A 22103-nucleotide genomic window follows, 5' to 3' on the forward strand; every position below is an offset into this window, starting at 1 on the left:
GGCACCACATGAGTTCTGTTTAGCAATTAGGAAACCCTTCAAGATAAGAACAAAGCCTTTTACATCAAATTGTGTATACACGTGTATACACACACACACACACACAATATTCACATAAATGGGACACCTGGGTGACTCAGTTGGTTAAGCATCTGTCTTCAGCTCAGGTCATGATTCTGGGGTTCTAGGATCAAGCCCTGCATCGGGCTCTCTGCTCAGCAGGGAGTCTGCTTCTCCCTCTCCCTCTTCGGCTCCCCCAGCTTGTACTTTCTCTCAAATAATAAAATCTTTAAAAAATACTTACATAAATACCAGATTGTAACTAAAATCATCATATATGCCATCAGTTCTTCCTTATTCACTTTCAGAAGCTTTTACTGAGGAAAGATCAAGGGCTTTGAATTTAGAACTTCAATGAATCCCCAAATCTACCTCTTACTGAAGGCAGAGATGGCCAGTCTTGGGACAATTCTGACTTCCCTTCTTCATAAGGATTTGATGACCTTATAAATTATAAAGAACCCAGTACAGAGAAGTGACTAACAGATGATACCCTATAAATGTGAGTTATTATTTGTTATTAAAGAACTCAATAAATAGAGCTATCTTATCTGTACACAGCTCTGGGTTGGTCAGCCATTCCCTACCCTACAGCACAGATCAAAATTATCTAGGAAAAAGTTAAAAGCCAATTTTAACCTTCTGGGTATAGATGGATACTGGCATAGAAACAGGAGCAGGTAGCTTTCAGAGTGAGAGCATCATTATAGGTTATCCTGCAGGGAATCTGAAACCTCACAAAGTTTGAAGAGATGGGAACCTGGAACCGCCTCTTAAGTCACTGCCCTTTATGTAGAGGTCCAGCTTTACAACAGAGGAGCAATCCAGAAACAGCTGAATATAAACCCTAGCCCTACATGACTCACAGCCTTGGAGCTCCAGAAAATAGAAAAATACATTTTACATCCCGATTCATTTTATGAAGCTAGCATAACCTTGATACCGAAGTCCAACAGAGTATATTAAGATTAAAAAATAGACTAGTGTCACTCGTGAGGAAATACATAAAAGTCCTGAACACATCATTAGGACATGGATCACTCATGACCAAGTTGTTTACCCTAGGAATCCAAAGTTGGCTTAAACAGAAACTTGCCAACGCAATTCACCACAGTAACAGAGAAAAAAATCTTAGGATCATCTCAGTAAATGCCGTATGTGTTTGCTGACATTCAACATATATTCAAAATGAATATTACCAGCAAATTAGGAATAGACTAGAATGACTTTACCCTGTTAAAATATATCTTCAAAAAATGTGCAGTGAATATTATGGTAAAATGTTTAAAATTTTCCATTTCTAATCAGGGAGAACACAAGGATATACCCAGTCACCAGTCCTATTCAACCCTGTACTGAGTGGGTCTGCCTAATGGCATAAAAGGAGAGAAGAAAATAAAAGATGCAATGTTTAAAATGGCAGGAACAAAAAATTAAAATAATATAAAATAGCAGGAACAAAACTGTTATTATTCAAAGATGATATGATTATGTATTTTGAAAACGGAAAAAGATCTAAAGATAAACTTTTAGTATTAAGCCTAGTTAGCAACGCTGCTGGATAGAAAAAGTAATATATAAAAATTATGTCTCATTTTCTTTGGGGCAAATACCCAGTAGCAGAATTACTGGATCATAAGGTAAATCTACTTTTAATTTTTTAAGGAACCTCCATGCTATTTTCCACAGTGTTGAACCACTAAATTGTACACCTGAAACTCCTTTAACACTGTAGGTTAGCTACACTAGAATTTAACAATTACGCTTTAAAAATATAAAATTCCAAAAGAAGTACTATTTTCAATAACCTCAAATTCCTAGGAACAAATTTCACAAACGAGGTCTAAGACGTCTTTGGACAAAACTGCAGAACTTTATTGAGAGAATTGTAGCCACTTTTCAATACAAGAACTGCCCATGTGGCTTCAGCTTGTCTTCATTTAAACCTTCGGTTTCCCTTCGCCTGTAAGAGAAACATTAGCATTACTTCAGAGAACTTTATTCAGACAACACTAAAAGGTATAGAAATAACACTTTCTGATGATCAAAGAAAGGGGACGGTTTAAGGTCAGAATAGATTAAACCCAATGCATTTACTCAGGTAGTTTTGAATAGAAAGCAAAGATTTCTTATACTGTTAAGAATCCAATCAACCAAATGAGAAACCTAAGAGACAGAAGCTTTTAAAAAGTTATCAATTGGGGTGCCTGGGTGGCTCAGTGGGTTAAAGCCTCTGCCTTCAGCTCAGGTCATGATCCCAGGGTCCTGGGATCGAGCCCCACATCGGGCTCTCTACTCAACGGGGAGCCTGCTTCCCTTCCTCTCTCTCTGCCTGCCTCTCTGCATACTTGTGATCTCTGTCAAATAAATAAATAAAATCCTTAAAAAAAATTTTTAAGAAGTTACCCATTTTATGTTTTGATTTGAGAAAACCTTCCAAATATAAGATACCAAAAACCGTAATGTCATGCTTGGAATTGCTTAAGTGAAATAAATAGAAAGGCTAGTATTGCAAATGTTTCAACTCTATTGTGGAAAGTGCCAAACTGTTCTTTAAGCTAGTTTAGCCTTTACATGGTTATCTTAAGTAGGGTGACCATCTGTCCCTGTTTTCACCCATATGCCCGTTGTAATTACAAACCGTAGCTCTATATACTTAGAAGTATGCCCGTTTGCACACATTACATGGTCACAGCAGTTTTAAGTCATTACCATCAAGGTAACATCAAACTGCGAAAAAAAAAAAAAACGTGGGGGGTGGAAGGGGAAGACAAGATTAGGAAGAAAAAGAAAAACTGGAAAGCCAAATGTATATTCAAGGTCTGTTACTGTCTTGTTCTTATTCTTTATACTTGGCTTTTGTCCATTTTCTTCAAAATTATGTAAACGAGTGAATCCTTTCCAACACAACCAGGGTACACAAACTCAGAACTGAAAACGTTTTTCAAGGATCTGATTTGAATCCCCTACTTTCCTAAGAGAAAAGATGGGTTCAGAGGGTGAGGGTTTTACCCAGAGTTACACAGATTATGTTAGAGCTGATACTAGGACCACAGCACAAACCGATGTGTGTTACAAATGCATCACAGATCTGTTAAAAGTGGATCTCTCTGCAGGTATCTGAAATTATTATAGCTCTTGGCTAAACAACTTATTCTTGAAAGAAATGGTTTTCCTATCTTGCGATTTATATGGTTTTGACCCAATCTATGCCCAATAGTCTGTGAATCAGCCATTTGGGATGTGAGCTACACTGAACAATGTTATTACCTCGGTATTATTAAAAATATAATATTGTGGACAACAGACACCCTGTCATTTACATGCTTGATGGATAACATACCTGCCTCTGGCATCTTCAGGGGCTCTAGATTTGCAAGACCCCTCCCTTTGACAGCAGGACCATCTCCACGCTCACACCCGGTCTTCTTACCAGCTGGTTCCTTTGGATTAGGTTCCAGGGCTGGCCCTTGAAAATAAAAAGGGGACCAATTTAAGAAGCAAAACATGAGTTCTGTCAAATAAATAAAATCTCTAAAAATAAATAAAAAATTAAAAAGGTGCCTGGGTGGCTCAGTTGTTAAATGTCTGCCTTCGGCTCATGTCATGATCCCAAGGTCCTGGGATTGAGTCCCCCCATGGGCTCCCTGCTCAGCGGGAAGTCTGCTTCTCCACCACTCCCCCTGCTTATGTTCCCTCTCGTTGTGTCTCTCTCTTTCAAATAAATAAAATATATAAAAAAATAAGTAAAACATGGGAGATGAATAAGGAAATAATATTCATTCCCTCAGTGTTATGAAATGAAAGCCTTAGGCTAGTGTGGTAATAAATGTGGTAAGAATTACAGGAGTGTTATTTCAGGTGTCCATTACCAGAAACTAGCAAGGCAGGGTTTTATTACCCTCTACCCTTTTCAAAATTGCCCTCAGGAAACTCAGGTGTCCCCTTTGTAACTTACCTATACTGTACTTGGGATTATACTTGCCAGTGACTTGCATCTCTGACCAGATTGTGAGATCAAGGCTGAAAGCACATTTCTCAGTACTTGGCATGTTACATGGCAAGAGCAGATGCCAATAAATGTTGAAGGAAAAGAAAAGTCTTAAAGCCCAAAAGTGATAAACATTCTGCAAACCAACTGCTTTGTCCTCATCAAAAATGTGCAGAAGCAAAAAAAAAGTGCAGAACCATTCCAGATTAAAAAAAGAAAAAACTAAATCTGGGGCACCCAAGGGGCTCAGTTAAGCATCTAACTCTCGATTTCTGCTGAGGTCATGATCTCAGTGTTGTGAGATTGAGCCGCAACCCTCCCCCCCAACACACACACACACACACACACACACACACACACACACACAGGAATGCATCAGGCTCAATGGGGAGTCTGCCTGAGATTCTTTCCCTTTGCACCTCCCCCACTCTCACTTGCTCCCTCTTAAATAAATCTTTAGAAAAAAACTAAATGCAAATAAATGCATGATCCTGAACTGGACTCTGGATAAAAAAAATTATATGAAGGAAATTATCAGGACAACTGGAGAAATTTTATTTACACTGTATATTAAATGGTAATATTCCCCTGCTGTCAAACTTCTGTACAGTTGTCAGCCCAGAGAATGACTTTTTCTTTGTTCTGAGGCTATACGTACACTAAAGTACTTAGGGCAAAGGATCATAATAGTTGGACTTTATGTAAATGACTTAACAGTAGTAATAGTAAACAGATCAGTAACTGTGTGTATATATAAAGGGAGGGGAAGAGGACATGAAACCAAAGCGGTAAAAACTATTAATCACTGGTGAACCCAGGTGAAGATTTTATATAAACATAAGTATATATATGATTGTACTATTCTTGTTACTTTCCTGTAAATTTGTGGTTTTGAACTACAAAGAATAAAAATATATGACATTGTACTTCAGACGACAGTACTTCATTTTTATTTCATTTTAAATTGTGGTTTAAAAATGCATAGCATAGGGGCGCCTGGGTGGCTCAGCCGAGTTAAGCCTCTGTCTTTGACTCAGGGTCCTGGGATCGAGGCCCCGCATTGGGCTCTCTGCTCAGAGGGAAGCCTGCTTCCCCCTCCCCCTCTGCCTACTTGTGATCTGTCAAATAAATAAAATCTTTTTAAAAATTAAAAATGCATAGCATAAAATACCCCATCTTAACCATTTTTTTTAAAAAAGATTTTACTTGAGAGGCAAATAAAATGTGGGGCTTAATTCCAGCACTCTGGGATCAGGACCTGAGCCAAAGGCAAAGGCTTCAACCCACTGAGCCACCCAGGCATCCCCATCTTAACCATTTTTAAATGTACATGCAGTTCAGTGTAGGGGCTTTTTTGCAATATTAGTAGCAACTAGGAATGGACTTTATCTGTTTTTCCTGTATTATGAAACCTTTATTTTAAATGACAGCCTAAGGATAAACCTAATTCATGTATAATTCTAGTGTTTTGCCATAGTGTACTAAGAGCAGTGAGCAGCCACTTTACAAAGTCTGAAGTCTACACCATGGATAGGATTTAAATTATAATTAAAGTGTGATTTTCTGAAGAATTAGCCAAGTGTTTATTTGCAGACCTGTGACAAATCTTAGAGTAGTGACACCCACCCCCATTAAGGGTAAAAGAAAACTTAACTTTAACAAAGTTATACTTAGGTCCAAAGGCCCTGTCCTGTATGTAATGTTCCGTAAGTGAATCCCATGCACAACAAAGAACCAAAAGAAAGAGCAAAGTTATTTGTGAGTAACAGTAAGCATACTATTTATAGTTAGAACAAAGGCGGGAGAGTAGGAAGAAATGAATGGACATTGTGGTCAGTCACTTTCCAGACACCTTTAACAGTGGCCTGAATGATGTAAAGATCTTGCTTCAAAATCCATATACTAGGAATACTATACATCTGGGAGAAATTATTTGTCCCATATTAATCTCAGGATAATTAACCTTTTGGTTCTTTTTTTAATTTAGATTTTTATTTATTTATTTGAATACATGAACAAGTGAGAGAGAGAGAGCAGGAGCAAGGGGAGAGGGGGAAGCAGACTCCCTGGTGAGCAGAGAGCCCAATGCGGGGCTCCATACCAGGACCCTGAGATCATGACCTAAGCAAATGGCAAACGCTTAACCAACTGAGCCACCCAAGGGTCCCTCTTCTGGTTTTCCTAACCACAGAAGAATGTAAACTCCTTTTAAGAGCCACTTTATTTTAAGATTTTATTTATTTATTTGACAGACAGAGATCACAAGTAGGCAGAGAGGTAGGCAGAGAGAGGAGGAAGCAGGCTCCCTGCGGAGCAGAGATCCTGATGTGGGGCTCAATCCTGGGACCCTTGGATCATGACCTGAGCAGAAGGCAGAGGCTTTAACTCACTGAGCCACCCAGGCGTCCCTTAAGAGCCACTTTAAAACAGTAAATTTTGTTTTCAATAGCCAAATGGCTCTTTGATAACCACAATCCTTGAGCCCCAATTTTCTCATTTATAAAATAGGGGAAACGTACTATAGTGAGGAACAGCCTGCCCTCAGTTCCAAACTCCATTCTCTTCACTTTTCCAGCCAATTTCCAGGAAATGTTTGAGATTCCTATTGTTGTCTTCCCTTCTGTTATGAGTATATCACGATACGCAAAGCACGCACACACACTCACACATATCCCGCCCTCAAGAGGGTTTTCTTCTTCCCTTTCCCTTCACCTTGAATCCCAGATGCTCCTTCATCTTTTTTCTCTTGATCAGGTATAATATCCTGACGCTCAGTTGGTGGCTCCTTGCCATAACATGGCTCAGCGTCAGGCTGCTGGGCCTAGGGGTATGCGTGTGTATATGTAAATAGATAAAAAGTTGTGTTGTTGACACACATCAATAATGTCAATACATGAATACATAGATACATTTGATCCTAAGTAAATCTAAAGACGTTTCACTTCTGCAGAAGATGGCAGGGCAGGAGGATTCTAAGCCCATTTCATTCCATATATACACGTGTATATAGATAATACCCACCTAACTGGGTAACCAGAAAGAAGACCTGAAGACTGGCAGAACAGACTCTCCACAGCTAGTAAAGAGGTCATATCCACAAGGCATTTATAAAATGGTTTAATGGCCCCACCAACAACAAAAATCTAAAGACATTTCTCCAATACTATTCAATATACACATTCTTAATAAAATTACTCTTCCCACAAAGGCTACTCTGAAAGGCTTTGGAAACTATTTTCACATATGTTGGGATGGATGTGTGCAGTCTGTTGTTAGTATGCATGAAAAACAAGTCATCACGTGCATTTCCCAGGAACGGAACAGCATCCATCCAGAAAATCTCAGAATGTAACACTCTTGGATAAATGCTCCTTATCAGCATGGAAAATCCTTATCAGCATATCTATAGCAGTTCAACATGTCCACAAAAATAAATTTGTACTAATAAAAAAAAAAAAACAATTGTTCAAGTACTTACAACCATAGGCCCAACCAGTTGCAAAGATTTTTCATCATTTCGTCTTGCTCTAGGTCTGAATGTTGACCTCACTTGCCAATTCATAGTTCCCACTGAAAACAGAATACTGGGAATTGGAAAATGCACTTGAGAGGATAGTCATATTTAACCACTTCTGTGGCCACACAGCGAAATGTGCTTTCTGCCCCCCCCCCCACACACCCGCCAAACATGGAGAATATTTTTAAAGTCAGTCTAATGGTAATTTAATTGTGCATGCTCTCCGATCACATGGAATCTAATGGTTCACAAAAGTGACTGTTCAGGTCATGGCCTGAACAGAAATTACATAAGGCACATAAGAAACACAATATATTTTGAAAGTGATGTGGCTTCACAACTTCATTCACCATCCTGGAGGTATATAAGAGAATACTACCAGATAATTAAGACTTGAGTAACTACTGCTCTCACACATTTATTTGCCAAGCCCTTTCTTTCCACACCTCCAATAGTTTTATTGGAATACTTAACCACATTCATTGTTGATGTATTGTCTACAATTATTTTCTTAAAAGATATTATTTATTTGACAGAAATCACAAGTAGGCAGAGAGGCAGGCAGAGAGAGAGGGGGTAGCAGCAAGCCTGATGTGGGGCCCGATCCCAGGATCCTGGGATCATGACCTGAGCTGAAGGCAGAGGCTTTAACCCACTGAGCCACACAGGCACACCTGTCTACAATTATTTTTGCACTAGAATTGCAGAGCTAAGTGCCTATAATAAAAATACTATATGGGGCACTCTCCTCTCTTGGTCCTGTTTGGTACACTACAAGTCTCAGGGATGCAACCTCCCAAGGTTCCCCGTTTCTGGGACCTTTCTTTACCACTGGACTTGCTACTTACCCAGGGCCCCTCAGACTCAGGGGACTCCCGAATCTGTGCCCTGTTGGCAGTTCCTTGTGCTTCCATGACCCCAATACCTCAAATAATGCCCCCAAGACTAGCTTCATCTTCATCAGACCCCTATCTGTTCCCACTCCAACTCTTCCCTTGTCCTGTCACCACATCAAGGGCCATGGTGGCTGTGACACCTGTGAGAAGACAACTTCAACGACTTTCCTCCTCAGGGGCCAGGAACCACACTACCCTAATACCCCTCCCCCCAAAAAATCCCTACTGGCTCCATCCTCACACTTAAGCTCTTGGAAAAACTGATCTGCTGACCTTCCAACTGAGTCTCAGCGAGAGAAGAATCCAGACAGTAAGACAAGAACCACACAGCTCAACACTCACAATTCACTGCACATACCCCACACCTGTGGGTAAAGATGCAGCAGGGCTAGGCATGCACGCTGCTCCCCCACCCCCAGAGCTAGGCCGCCTCTGGAGATTCCTAAATTTTCCTTCGGTCAGTAGTTCCTCTTGCCTCCATGACAGCCCCAATCCTTGTGAAAAGGATGATGATCTTGAACTTTTTCCTCAGAGGCCAGGAACCACACCATCACTACTAGTCCAAAGCCAACTGGCTGACCCCTCACACACATAAATTCCTAGGAAAACTGATCTGAGGACCTATCAATTAAGTCTCAGTAAGAAAGAATACAGGTAATAGGATGCAAGCCACACACCTTCGCAACCAGAACACACTGTACTTGACCCATGAAAATGGCCACTGAGAAACAGCACAACAGTGGGCATGCGCACTCAATCCAGCAACGCAAGTGGGTGGGGTTTCCCACTCCTTCATTCAGGCACCGTGCCACATTACCAAATCTTCCATCTGCTGGCAGTTCCTGGCACCTTCACAACTCAAATACCTCAAATCATTCTCCCGGACACCAGATCTTCATTTCACCCCCACACCCAACATCCTCCCTCTCCCACACCCACCAAGAAAGACAATGGCCCTGGTTGCAGAGACACTGAGAGGAAAAAGGAGAACCACCTCGAGGACCTTCCTCTGTATGGCCCAGAAAGCACACGGCACCAACCCACCCAAAGCCTACAGGTGCCTTCATCACATTTAAATTCCTGAAAAGAGTAATCTGAGAACTGACCAACTGAGTCTCAGACACCAAGAGGGAATCCAGACGATAAAACACCACCGGCACAGGTCTGCACTCAGACCACGCCACACAAACCCCACGCTAATGGCGGATTTTAAAGAACATGCCACTGCGCAGGCCCACTGCAACCCGCATGCGCAGGGTGGGGGTGGGGGCTTCCCCACTCCCTCATCCGGGCCCCACCGAACATTCCTATTCTGCCCTCCGATGGCAATCCTGTGGTCTCCAGGACACAGATACCTCAAATCAAGCACCCAAGGTGCCCGATCTCCCTTCATCTTACCCCACCCCTACAACCCAGCAGGAGAGAAAATGACCAGGGCTATGGACACGGCCGGAGAAACGAGGACGTCAAGAACTTTCCTCTTTGGAGGCCACAAAATACGCCACACCCCTACCCACCCAAAGCCTGCTGGCTCCTTCTTCACACTTAAATTCCTGAGAGGACAGATCTGGAGACCAACTGAATCTCAGACACCAAGAAAGAATCTGGACGGTAAGACGCAAACTGCCCAGCTCTGCACCCCACGAAAATGGCCGAATAAAAAGCACGTGGTATTGCGCAGGCGCACTGTGACCTGTGTGCTGTTTGGAGGTGGGGTCGGAAGGCTGGCTTCCCCACTCCTTCATCCCGGCCTTGTTGAGGATTCCTAATCCGCCCTCTGTCGGAAATTCCTGGCACCTCCGATACCCAGATACCTCAAATCAGGCCCCCAAGATGCCGGATCTTCATCTCAACCCCACCCCCACCTGGAAATACAATGTCCCTGGCTACAGAGAAACTGAGAGGAAAAGGAGAACTACTTCACGGACCTTCGTTGTTGGAAGCCAGAAAGCACACCACCCTTACCCACCCAAAACCTGCTGGCTCTTCTACTTCACACTTAAATTCCTAGTAAGAGCGATCCGAGCACCTACCAATGGAATCTCAGAAACCAAGAAAGAATCCAGATGGTAAGACACGACCTGCACAGCTCCGCACTCAGACCACGCCACACCATCCCCACACTGATGGCGGATTATCTAAAAGAACATGCCACTGCACAAGCGCACTGCAACCCGTGTGTGCAGGGTGGGGGTGGGGGCTTTCCCACTCCCTCATCCGGGCCCCACTGAGCATTCCGAATCTGCCCTCTGCTAGCAATTCTTGGGGCCTCCAGGAAAGATACCTCAAATCAAGCACCCAAGGTGCCCGATCTTCCTTCATCTCACCCCCACCCCTACAACCCGGCATGAAAGATGATGACCAGGGCTGTGGAGACGGCCAGAGAAATTGAGGACAATTTCATGAACCTTCCTCCTTTGAGACAACAAAATACACCACACCCCTACCCACCCAAAGCCTGCTGGCTCCTTCACACTTAAATTAAGAGGACTGATCCCGGAGACCTACCAACTGAATTTCAGACACCAAGAAAGAATCCGGATGGTAAGACGCCAGCTGCACAGCTCCGCACTCAGACCACGCCACACAAACCCCAAGCTAATGGCCGATTTTTTAAAAAAAACATGCTATGGCGCATGCGCACTGCGACCCATGTGCACAGGGTGGGGGTGGGGGCTTCCCCGCTACCTCATCCGGGCCCCACGAAGCATTCCTAATCTGCCTTCCATTGGCAATCCTTGCAGCCTCCAGGACACAGGTAACCTCAAGACAAGCCCCTGAGGTGCCAGATCTTCCTTCATCTCACCTCCACCCCTTCAACCCAGCATGAAAAATAATGACCAGGGCTGTAGATACAGCCGGAGAAACGGAAGACAACCTCATGAACCTTCCTCCTTGGAAGCCACAAAATACACCACCCCTACCCACCCAAAGTCTGCTGGCTCCTTCACACTTAAAATTCTTGAGAAGACTGATCCCGGAGACCTACCAACTCAATCTCAGACACCAAGAAAGAATCCAGATGGCAAGACGCGACCTGCACAGCTCTGCACCCCATGAAAATGGCTGAATAAAAAGCGCATGGTACTGGGCAGGTGCACTCCATCCTATGTGTTGGGCGGGTGAAGGCTAGCTTCCCCACTCCCTGATCTGGGCCCAAGGATTGCTAATCTGCCCTCTGTTGGCAATTCCTAGCACCTCTGAGACCCAGATACTTCCAGTCAGATCCCCAAGACACCGGAATTTTCATCTCACCCCACCCCCACCATCCTCCCTTGTACCACACCCACAAAGAAAGACAATAGCCCTGGATGCAGACACATCAAGAGGAAAAAGGGGAACAACCTCGAGGACCTTCCTCCATAGAGGTCGGAAAAGTACCCCACGCCTACCCACCCAAAAGAAAGTCTACAGGCTTTTTCTTCTCACTTAAATTCCTGAAAGAAGTAATCCAAGAACTCAACAACTGAGTCTCAGACACCAAGAGGGAATTCAGATGGTAAATCATGGCCTGCACAGCTCCACACTAAGACCACGCCACATGAACCCCACGCCAACAGCAGATTTAAAAGAACATGCCACCACACAGGCGCACTGCAACCCCCATGTGCAGTATGGGGTGGGGGCTTCCCCACTCCATCCGGGCCTCACTGAGTTTTCCCAGTCTGCCCTCTGATGGCAATTCTTAATGCCTCCAGGACCCAGATACCTCAAATCAAGCTTGGGCCCCCTCCTGATCTTTCTTCATCACCCCCACCCCTACAACCCAACTAGAAAAACAATGATCAGGGCTCTGGACACACCCAGACAAAAAAGAGACAACCTCGAGAAACTTCCTCCTTGGAGGTACAAAATACACCACCCCTACCCAAAGTTTTCTGACTCTTTCTTCATGCTTAAAGTCCTGAGAGGACTGATCTGAAGACTTACCAATTGAGTCTCAGAAACCAGGAAAAAATCCAGACACTAAGACAAAACCTTCACAGCTCTTCGATGCATGAACATGGCCGATTAAAAAGTGCATAGTACTGGGCAGGTGCACGGCAAACCGTGTGTGCAGAGTCAGATGGGGGCTTCCCCACTGATTCATCCAGGCCAATTGAAGATTCCTAATCTGCCCTCTGTCAACTATTCCTGGCACCTCCGGGACCCAGATACCTCAAATCAGGCCCCCAGGATGCCGGATCTTCATCTCACCCCCACCATCCTCCCTTGTCCCACATTCACCAAGAAAACAATGTCCATGGCCGCAAAGACACCGAGAGGAAAAGGAGAACAACCTCAAGGACCTTCCTCGCTGGAGACCAGAAAGCACACCACCCTTACCCACCCAAAGCCTGCTGGCTCTTCTACTTCACACAAATCCTGTGACTACTAATCCCGAGACCTACCAGTTGAGTCTGAGACACCAAGAAGGAATTCAGACAGTAAGACTCGGCCTGCACAGCTCTGCACCCAGACCACACTAAATGAACTGCATGCCAATGGCGGATATAAGAATATGCTACTGGGCAAGCGCAGTGCATTCCACGTGTTGGATGGGATGGGGGCTTCCCCACTCCTTTATCCAGGTCCCACTGAGGATTTCTAATCTGCCCTCTGTCAGCAATTGCTGGTACCTCTAAGATCCAGATACCTCAAATCATGGCCTAGGATGCCCAGTCTTCACCTCAACCCCACCCCTACATCCACCATCCTCCTCTGTCCCACACCCACCAAGACAGACAATGGCCAGGGCTGGGAGACACCTGGAGGAAAAGGTCGTCCTCCTTAGAGGCCAGAAAGCACACCACCACTACCCACCCATAGCCCTCTGATTCCTTCTCCACACTTAAATTCCTGAGAGGACTGATCCCAAGACCTACCAATTGAATCTCAGTCACCAGGAAGGAATCCAGATGCTAAGATGCAATCCCCTCAGCTCTGCACCAAGAAAGCACTGCGCAGATCCCCACGCCAACTGCGGATATAAAAGAGTATGCTACTGGGCAGGCGCAGTGCGTCCTGCGTGTGTGGGTGGGGTGCAGGCTTCCCCACCCCCTCACCCACGCCCCACTAAAGATTTGTAATCTGCCCTCTGTCTGCAATTGCTGGCACCTCTAGGATCCAGACACGTTAAATCACGGCTCACAATGCCCGATCTTCACCTCAAGCCCACCCCCACATTCACCATCCTCCCCCGACCTCCTCCATTCCACACCCACCAAGATAGACAATGATCATGCCTGCGGAGACTCCCGGAAGAAAAGGACAACCTTGAGGACCTTCCTCCTTGGAGGCCAGATACCACACCATTCCTACCCTCCCAAAAACTGCTGCCTCCCTCTTCACACTTAAATTCCTGAGAGGACTGATCCGGGGACCTACCAATTGAGTCTCAGTCACCAAGAAGAAATCCAGACAGTAAGATGTGACCTGCACAGTTCTGCAAACCAGATGGCACTGCAGGAAGCCCACGCCAACGCCAGATTAAAACGAACATGACACTGCGCAGGTGCATTACAACCCCGTGTGCGTCATGGGGGTGGGGTCTTCACAGCTGTGCATCCAGAATGCATTGCACACACCCCCTGCCAAAGCGCAATGGGAAAGTTGGTGGCACTGGGCAGGTGCAGTGTATCTCGTGTCCTGGGTGGTTGGGGGCTTCACACTTCTCTATCCAGGCCCCACCAGGGATCCTTGAGTTGGCCCTCTCTTAGCAGTTCCTGGGCCCTCTAGGACAGAGATACCTTAAATCTTTCCCCCAGTATTTGCCCCAATTTTGTCTATCCCGCCAAAGTCCATTGTCCTCCCTTGTCCCGGCCTGCAACAATATCAAAGGCCATGGTGGCTGCTGCCCTTGAAGAGAAGAATGATGACCTTAAGGATATTTCTGCTCAGAGGCGAGGAACCACACAGACCCTACCTGTCTGAAACTCACTGACTCCTTCCTCATACCCACTCACACTTATACTCCAGGGAGGATTTATCAGGGGACTTACAGATTGAGTCTGACAGAAGGAAGGAATCCACAGGGAATGGTGTGAGGAGCATCACTCAGCATGAGGTATGCTATGAACACGCCCCACACAAATGGTCAATGGGAAGGCATGCAGCACTGAGCATGCCCACTGTGTCCATTTGTGTGTGAGTAGGGGCCTTCCTACCCCCTTATCCTGGCCTACTTAGGATTTCCAAATCTGCCTCTTGCTGGCATTTTCTGGCATCTCCAGGACACAGAGACCTCAAATGATTCCCCCAGGATTTGCCTCATCTTCATCCACTCCCCTCCCCTCCAAGGCCAACTTGCTTCCCTTGTCCTGGCCCTAGAACAAGGACAAGGGCTATTGTGCCTGCCTGTGAAGAGACAATGCCTGATGAAACAGAAATTGAAACCTCTCCCATAGGGTTTACACAAGACCAAGAGTCTCATATTCTAATATTCAAAATGTCCAGAATATAATTCAAATTACTCAGCATATGAAGAACCAAAGAAAATTCTCGACTCACATGAGAAAGACAATCAATGGACATCAGTGTGTGAACTGTGTGAACAGTAAGAAAAGGAAACCTCACTAAAATGCAGGTAGGAGGCCAGAGGGGGATCTCTCGCCCTATTGATTCCCCTCATTTGCAGATCCCAACAGGAAGATACCTTTGAAGTCCCTACTACTTTACTACCCCAGCAGGAGGGAGAAAGGTTTTCTCCTTCTCCCAGCAACTGCCCAGCCAATGAGAGACTGTCTCAACTCAGCCAATGAAAAACAAATGCAGGTGGAAATCCTAGTTTATTTCAGTGGACTTTGTGTCTCCCAGCTCCCCCTTTTCCTCTAGAAAAGAGCATCCTTTTCCTTTGTTCTCCCACCTTGCCTATGGTTTTGCCAGAGCTTGCATGTCCCCAGTTATACTTCTCTGTTATTCCTAAATAACCCCGTTTTGGCAGCTATAATAACCGACAGTTTTCTTTTTAAGGTTAACATTATTTGGTGATCAGGAGTAGAATCCAGAGAAGACCCCCAACAACTCCAAGACTAGTGAGCAAAATCTGAGCTGGTAGCCACAGAACCAGTTATGCTCCCCACTTTCTTGCCAACCATAGAGTTTAAGGGTAAGTTTTCTGCTGGATTCAAGTTCTCCTTGCTTTGTGTTTCAAGTTCTCCAGGTATTCTTTGGGATTTGTTTTAAAGCTTTGTCCTTTCTGAGAGTATTCTTTGGCTTTTGATTGGACTCCGTTTGGAACCAGACTGGTTCTGGTAGAATTGTGCCTACTGGAACTGTGCTGGCCTTCGGCCTGATTCCTTCTAGAACCAAGCTATTCCTGAAAAACCTTCTAAGAAGTGGGACCCCAGTCATCAAAATACTTTAAAGGCACCCCCTTCTTTCTGAGACCCTGGCTGGTTTCATGTTTAAAAACCGTGGTTCCTGGGGTACCTGGGTTGCTCAGTCATTAAGCATCTGCCTTCAGTTCAGGTCATGATCCCAGGGTCCTGGGATCAAGCCCCAAATTGGGCTCTCTGCTCAGTGGGGAGTCTGCTTCCCCCTCTTCCACTCCCCCTGCTTGTATTCCCTCTCTCGCTGTCTCTCTAATAAATAAATAAAATCTTTTAAAAATAATAATAATAATTTGTTTAAAAAACTGTGGTTCCCTCTAACTACATAAACCAACTTAGCCAAAAGTACACCAGTGGCCATTATAGAAGACTTTTGATCTCCCAAAACTACTTTTTCTCAAAATTAAATTAGAAAGCCACAGTTCAAAATAACAAAACAAAACAAAACAACAACAACAAAACTGAATAAGACCCTGATTTTAATTGGTACCTTGAGGCTTCCAAACATTTTCAAGATTCCAAGTTTGCCTCATTGCAAAATACTATTTCCAGATTACATTTAATTTAATTGAGAGAGAGAGAGAGAGAGAGCGCGCATGCATGCATGCAGGGGGAGGGGCAGAGACAGAGAATCTCAAGCAGGTTCTGCACCAAGTATGGAGCCTGATGCTGGGTTCCATCTCACAACCTTGAATTCATGACCTGAGCTGAAACCAAGAGTTGGATGCTCCACTGACTGAGCCACCCAGGCACCCCACAAAATACTATTTCTAAGTTAACTGAGGCAAATAAACAATTGAAAAAAGTAAAAAGGGCTTCTGAGACCTCTTTTCCCCCCTCCACTGTTTTCTTTGTCTCCTGACATGTGGCAGACACCTTTTGCTCAGGCCCCATCTCCAGTGCCATTTACCTCTATACCCTCTGCACTGACTTCACCTCCTCTATACCTCAATCCCGCATTCTAATCCTTTGTCCAAACTTCCTTCTCCCTCCAAAACTCTTCCCATTTCCTTCTCTCCTGAACCTATTAAAACCTGCCTCCTTTAAAGTTAAACACTTTGGGGATCCAAATAAGCTCCAAATTTCTTATGTTTCCTGGAGTAAGGCTGAATTGGGAGCTACAGTTAAAGAGTTTCTTTTTTTTTTAAGATTATTTATTTATTTGACAGAGAGAGAGAGAGAGACAGCAAGAGAGGGAACCGCAAGCACGGGAAGTGGGAGTGGGAGAGGGAGAAGCAAGATTCCCGCAGAGCAGGGAGCCCAATGCGGGGCTCTATCCCAGGACGCTGGAACCATGACCAGAGCTGAAGGCAGACGCTCAACGACTGAGTCACCCAGGTACCCTTAATGCATTTCCTAAAGTGACTGAGGACCCCCATTGATTTCCTGCAGAATGTGACATAGTCACTCAAACTTTTACCAACCCGGTTTCTCAGATTTGTATCAATCAGTTTACATGCTTGTTGGTGAAGACCAGGCCAAACATTGGATGAAACTAGCCTGATGGGAACATCTAGAAAGGTATTTAGAAAGATAACCCCCCTCCAACTTCTGCCAAGATGCTAGAACACTCACCAAATGTCTCCGTCAAGCAATTGCAGTAGCTTTTCCTAAGACAGTTGATTGGAACAAAATTCAGGTTTATACACAAAAGCCCGATGACACTGTTTGTGACTATTACAATCAGCTTCAGATTGTTTTCAAAGAAAACTCTGGGTTTTTGTTAGATATTGAATCCACATGGGTAACATTTAATTCTGCATTTATTAATGGACTGAACCAGGATCTTTCTCTTTTAGTTAAAAGGATGAGGATAGAATGGGAAATTATGTTCTTTCCAGGCTTAGTTAATTTGCCAAACCAGTTTGCTCACATTCTAGATGAGTCACTCAAAAGAAAGCCCACTAAAATTCTCAACTTTCAACTCTAGCAAATAAAGACCCCTAAACAAAACCAAACCCCTTTTAGTTTCTGCTAGTATTACAAAGAACCAGGGCATTGGGAAAAAAAGACTGTTAAAAACGTAAGCATTCGGGGCGCCTGGGTGGCTCAGTGGGTTAAGCCGCTGCCTTCAACTCAGGTCATGATCTCAGGGTCCTGGGATCGAGTCCCGCATCAGGCTCTCTGCTCAGCGGGGAGCCTGCTTCCCTCTCTCTCTCTCTGCCTGCCTCTCTGCCTACTTGTGATCTCTGTCTGTCCAATAAATAAATAAAATCTTTTTTTAAAAAAAAAAAGTAAGCATTCCTAGAGCCTTCAGCCCTCTAGCCAGCCTTTCCAATGTCCTCCTAATTTCCAGTGACAGGGCTCCAAGGGACCACTTGGGCTCTTCCCTCTTAATCAGCTCAGAGAAACCACTGACGAGATTGGGAATGAATCTCTGTCTTTATAGACACCAGAGCTACAGTCTTAGTGTTCAGTTTCACTGTTCCAAACAGCCCCTGCCTTGGAGTCCTTGAAGTTCAAGTTGGGGGGGAATGTCCTCTAATAAGCTTCAACAGGTTCATGTCTGTGAACCTGTTTCCTTTTGTCTGCACCGGTTGAGTGATGCACACCCTTTCCTGCTTCGCTCTCCAATCCCTATTCATTTATTGGGCTGAGATTTCTTTTTTTTTTTTTTTTTTTTTTTTAGATTTTATTTATTTATTTGACAGAGAGAGATCACAAGTAGGCAGAGAGGCAGGCAGAGAGAGGAGGAAGCAGGCTCCCCGCTGAGCAGAGAGCCGGATGCTGGGCTGGATGCGGGGCTCGATCCCAGGACCCTGGTATCACCACCGAGCTGAAGGCAGAGGCTTTAACCCACTGAGCCACCCAGGCGCCCCTGGGCTGAGATTTCTTAGAAAAGTACCATGCCAGAATTTCTTTCTTAGAAAAGTACCACGCCAGAATTTCCCCAAAGGGGGAAATAATTCCAGAATTTGACAGTGGTAATTAAAATAGCCAACCAGGAATTAAATGACCCTTTGACATCTTTTGTTTGCCCTATCTCTGATGACACTATACCAGAGTCCAGGCACACTGATCGTTTGTTCCTATTAGATTAGCTACTATGCTCTTTATGGGCAAAATCTTCAACTGATATTGGCAGAATTCACAGTGTACCACCCATCAAGATTCAAATAAATCCCTCAAAATTTCTCCCTAGAATTAATCAATGCCTTATAAATAAGGAAACCTTTCAAGGCTCCATACTAGATTACAACGCTCAGAACCTCATTATCGCCTGCACTGGTTCCTCTAATACCCTTATTTTACCTGTGAGAAAACCCAATGGCCAAGGATGGAAGTTTTTCCAGGACCTTGGAGCAATGAATAACATTGTTATTGATTAACACCCTGTTGTTCCTAACTCCCATGTGCTGCTGACATCCATTCCCGTTGAAAGCAAATTTTTCAAATTGATCCATGCACTGCATTTTTAGTATTCCAGTTGATAAGGAGAGCCAGCATCCTTTTGCTTTCACTTGGGAAAAAAAGGCAATACACCACGACAGTAATGTCCCAGGATTTCACGGGAGTTCTTGTATTTCACAAACCTTAGAAGCTGATTCAGATGATATAAAATTTTCTGCAGTCTCTACTTTGCTACAATACATAGATTATTTGCTTCTCTCTTTCCCTTCTCAAGCCTCTTCACAGGAGGAAAACATCCACCTGTTAAAAAGTTTTGGCCCTAAAGAGAGAAAATCTCCAAAGAAAACTTGCAGTTGGCTCAAACCCAGGTTCTATAGTTAGGGCATCTGATCTTGGAACAAGGATCATGTTTAGATCCTGAGGAAACCCTTTCACAGCTACTTACCACTGACAGATCACTTTTTGACTCCCCATGACAATTTACCGGAAACTCCTCTAACCAATGCAGACTTTTCATGGCTTACTGATGGTCCTTACTTAAAGGATGAAAAATGGTAGATACTGTGCTGGGTATGCTATTGCAACTCCTTTTGAAGTCATCAAGACAACACCTTTACCTTTGGCTACTTTAGCCCAGCAGGCTGAGTTAGATGCCCCACTCAAGCTTATTCCTTAGCCAAGGGTAAAACCACAGACATTTATACCCAATAGTCAGTATGCCTTTGGGGTAGCCCATGACTGTGAAATGTTATGTGAAAATGAGTTTTCCTTACTTCCGGTGGGGGTACAATTTTAAATGATTCTTATGTCCAAAATGTATCAGATTCCATAGTTTTGCCCGCTGCTCTATTTACTATTAATTTTCCTGGGCGTGCCAGACTCAGCTCCTTGGAGACCAAAGAAAACTAGCTCACTGATACTTCCACCAAAAATGCTGCCCTCCAGGAAACCAATAGCCAAATCTCTGTCCTGTTTCAAAGGGATGTTCTCCCAAATGATAATTTGGAAAAGTTGACAAGAGATACCCAACAACTGGCCCCAAAGAGGGAAAAACAATACTGGAAATCTAATAATTGTGGGTTCCAAATAAAAAGAGAACTCTGGTTTGGACAAAATAATAATCTGGCCCTACCAGATATTCTACAGTTCCCTTTGCTTTACCACTATAGAGGCATTAAACCATTAATGGTTTAGACTAATTAAACCATTAGTCTACTGACAAAATGATAGTGTTCGTGAACCAATATTGGTGAGGAAATATTAATAAGGCCACAAAAATGCCTATTTCTGCCAGAGGGGAGGTAGGGGGTGGGTGAAATAGGTGATGGGGATTAAGAGGACACTTGCTCCTCCTTGCTCATGATGAGTACCAAGTGTGGTATAGAAGTATCGAATCATTATATTATATGCCTGAAACTAATATAACACTGTATGTTAACTATACTGGAATTAAGAAGTTTTCAAAAAGTGGGGCAGCTGGGCAACTCAGTTGCTTAAGCGTCCGACTGTTGATTTTGGCTGACTGTGACTTCAGGTTCCCGAGATTAAGCCCCACATGAGGGCTCTGCATGGGGCATGGAACCTGCTTAAGATTCTCTCTCTCTTCTCTCCCTCTGCCCCTGCCCACCCTCTCTCCGTCCCAAAAATTAAATTAATAATTAAAATAAAAAGATAAAAAGTTTTTAAAAAGTGCCTACCTCACTGTCCCACCTGTCCAAAGTACAATCCAGAGAAACCCATTCACACAAATTGATTTTGTGCTGTTTCCCCTGTCCTGTGGATATCAATCTTTTTAAGTCATGGTTTTCTCACTGGGCCAAATCTTTCTTTTTTTTTTTTTTAAGATTTTACTTGTTTATTTGACAGAGAGAGACACAGAAAGAGAGGGAACACAAGCAGGGGGAGTGGGAGAGGGAGAAGCAGGCTTCCTGCAAAGCAGGAAGCCCCATGCAGGGCTTAATCCCAGGACCTTGGGATCATAACCCACTGAGCCACCCAGGTGCCCCAAATTATTATTTACATACGTGCCACTTTTTAAAAGATTTTATTTTTTTTTATTATTTATTTGATAGGAAGAGAGAGACAGCAAGAGGGAACACAAGCAGGGGGAGTGAGAAAGGGAGAAGTAGGCTCCCTGCGGAGCAGTGAGCCTGACGCAGGGCTCTCACCCAGGACCCTGGGATCATGACCTGAGCCAAAGGCAGATGGTTAATGACGGAGCCACACAGGTGCCCCCCAAAGCTTTCCCTTATAGACAGGTCCCTGCTGCTGCTGTGGTTAAAATTCTGTTAGAAAAGATTAGCCCAACCTGGGGAACCCCTCTTGAATTTCATAGTGATGGGAGAACCCATTTTACCAGTCAAGTGTTTCAGTGAGTCTGTGCTGCTTGGCTGGTTTTACACTTTCATGGTGCATAACCTCCTCAATCCTCAGGGTTAGCTGAATGCACTAAAGGCACTCTTAATACTCAGTTGGCAAAATTTGTAGACACCCTCCTTTTAGGTCCATTATTAAACGAAATGAGACTGAGACAAAATGAAAATTATTTAAAGCTTTATTTTATGCCAACTATTAGAAATCAGACTGATTGGCCAGGGGAATGAGACTGAAACAAAGTTCAAGTTATGCAAAGCTCTATTCTATGCTAAGCATTATAAGTCAGACTGACCGGCCAGGGCCATCTCCAAAGAGAGCGACCACCCCCAGCTTAGAGGCTCAAGAATTGATTGACTGACCGGTCAGGGCTGCCTCCAAAGAGAGCGACCCCTCCCAGCCTCACAGACTAACTTTTATAGAGCAAAAGTTTGGCCACACATAGGTGGCCAATGAGACTGTAACATTGTATAGTCATGTTAGGTCACACGCAGGTGACCAATTGAATTACAATTTACCCTATAGTAGCTGTTTGAACTAAACTATTACTCTGGTCAGAATTGGCGCTCAAGGTTGGTGCCCAAAAGGCGGAGTTTACATTCTTT

At 44.2% G+C, this 22103-nt stretch overlaps 1 long non-coding RNA gene across 7 annotated transcripts; it reads right to left on the reverse strand.

Annotated features, from left to right (window-relative positions):
• Positions 1–1911: 1911 nt before the first annotated feature.
• LOC309856677 lies at positions 1912–13907 on the reverse strand. Of its 7 annotated transcripts, none has more exons than XR_014307310.1 (5): positions 13832–13907; positions 7530–7621; positions 6764–6872; positions 3404–3529; positions 1912–2023 (listed from the first exon to the last, which is right to left on the reverse strand). It is a non-coding gene; the product is annotated as an uncharacterized lncRNA (long non-coding RNA). The 7 variants fall into 7 exon arrangements; XR_014307311.1 differs by lacking the exon at positions 13832–13907 and adding an exon at positions 13330–13420; XR_014307312.1 differs by lacking the exon at positions 13832–13907 and adding an exon at positions 11454–11522.
• Between the last annotated feature and the right edge of the window lie 8196 nt (positions 13908–22103).

The sequence above is a fragment of the Mustela nivalis genome (genome assembly GCF_964662115.1).
Source record: "Mustela nivalis genome assembly, chromosome: X".
Lineage (NCBI taxonomy): Eukaryota > Metazoa > Chordata > Mammalia > Carnivora > Mustelidae > Mustela > Mustela nivalis.